Source organism: Brassica napus, chromosome C3 (assembly GCF_020379485.1).
Source record: "Brassica napus cultivar Da-Ae chromosome C3, Da-Ae, whole genome shotgun sequence".
Taxonomy (NCBI): domain Eukaryota; kingdom Viridiplantae; phylum Streptophyta; class Magnoliopsida; order Brassicales; family Brassicaceae; genus Brassica; species Brassica napus.
This window is the reverse complement of record NC_063446.1, coordinates 64,695,090-64,697,398: the sequence shown is the minus strand read 5'-3', so window position 1 is coordinate 64,697,398 and position 2,309 is coordinate 64,695,090.

Genomic DNA, 2,309 nt, shown 5'->3' with positions numbered 1-2,309 from the left:
AAAAAAAATATCGTATATGTGTGTAACTTTCCTTATCACATGGCCGGTTACTTTTCTTTTTATTTTCTTTGTTCTATTTAAACCTTAAAATTCGACCCAAAAATACAAAATTTAAACCTTAAATTTTTCTTTTACTAAAAAGAAGAATTAAAACCTTAAATTTCCATTAGTGGATAGCACTTATGAGATTAAAATGAATTAATTATCAAACCAACCATCAAAACAATGGGCCAATGCAATTTAACGGAAATTGGACTGTATAGCAACGAAAAAAAGCATATTTCACCAAATAACCAATTTTCCTAACTTTTCTATACGCACCGTCATATATATATATATAATAATACAGTATTGTCCTTTCTTGCAACCGATGTAATCTGCAGAGAAAAAAATTTAAAATTAATAATTATTATGTGTAAAAGTAAATCTAATCTATTAAAACATGAGTACAAAGTTAGATTACCCTTTAATTTTTTAATATATTTACGCTTTCATACCACTGATGTATTAATTAAAGCTATATTTATGGATTCTTTGTCTTTAATGGAGTATTAATTGATTTCTCCGAAATTAAATTTATACTTTCCAAACAAAAACAATGGACATCACCCTTATATATACGTTCTCTTTTATAGTTATTCCATTGCTTAACAATCAGTTATCTCTGTCATTTCCATACAAAAAAATTCACGGTATATAAAAAAATTCAAAAGATCAATGTTCATACTTATATATTAGGTTTTCGTTAACTTTGTACCAACCAGATATATCCATGTCTCACATTTAAGGATAAACAACTTAACAATTGCTATATAAAATACTTCCTTCATACTTTGACTATCTGTATACACCTTAATTATCATGATAAACAATGATTTTCACTAATCATCCAATGTCATACCTTACGGTCAATCAACAAAATATTTGAAATTATAATTTATATAATCATTAAAAATATACATCTTCTTACACTCTCATCCTCACATTTTGTACAAACAAAATTTTCACACGGTAGCCACTTGTAATCAATATTAGTATGATTTAATGATTATCAATATACAGCTTTTTTAGATCCTCATCTTTTAATAATATAGATTTCCAAATATAATAAAAAAAATATCTTTCAAAATAAACAATAACTATTTTAAAAGGCTGTTTTAAATCCTCATTTTTTTCCACATCAATACATATCAGGTAACCAACAGATTTGGAATCCAAAATATACGTAAACCAAATCCTTTAAATCCCGCAATATTACTTATTATTTTTGGTAACAAAATATATTAGTTATTTCAACAATATATAAAATTGGCCAGCATAATATTTTTGGTCCTTTAACTTGGGGGTCAATCATCATTTATTCGATTAGTTAATATACCGAAATCTAACCATAATTGACTCATAGATTTCGAAAAATAATTATGCTAACCAATTTTTATATATTGTTGAAATAACTAATATAAATATTGATTATTTATATTGATTATATTTTTTCTTAAAATTAAGACCATATCTAATTAGAAACTATTTAAATATAATTGATACTTTCATTTTTTTAAACAAATCTTAATCCACATTTTTATATCTTACCATAGAAGTTGCATAAATAAAATATTCTTCAAAAAAACTATTGTTGAATCATATATCAACTTCGTAAACCATACTAACTCGCACTTCTCTCTTTCTTCATATTTTAATTTCAAAAATTTGTTTTCTATATATCTCATGTAAATACATAACTCTCTTTATTTATATTTTTTAATTTATTTATTTGATACTAAATATCGGTAATACAATAGACTGTAAACACACACACTAAAATTACTCAATGTTATACGACTAACTATTGAAAATTCATCATTTATTATAAACTAAAAACTAAAAAAATATATATATATATATCCGCGCGGTTGCGTGGGTCAAGGTCTAGTTATGGCTTAATTGTCTTCACATCTTAGAAAAAGCTTGCGAGACGATGTGTCACACTTGAAGTGAAGAATGAGCAATCTGAGCCTCTTTTCCTTCTCAGATTTGTGGGATGAAATAGTATTGTCTATGTTGATGGTGAAGAGTTGTAGTGGATAATAGAGTTTCAAAGACTCATGTGGTGTCTGCACAAAAGTTGATCGGAGAAGATGAACTGTATATATTCTGCTACTATGTTATTTTATTATGTTCCATTTCATATGATTGTTACTAAAAATGCTTTATTTTGTTTAGAAATATAGTTTTTAATTTTTTAAAGTTCTTGTTACATGTTTTTGAACATGTAAAAATCTCACTATGATCTATATTGTATATTTTAATAT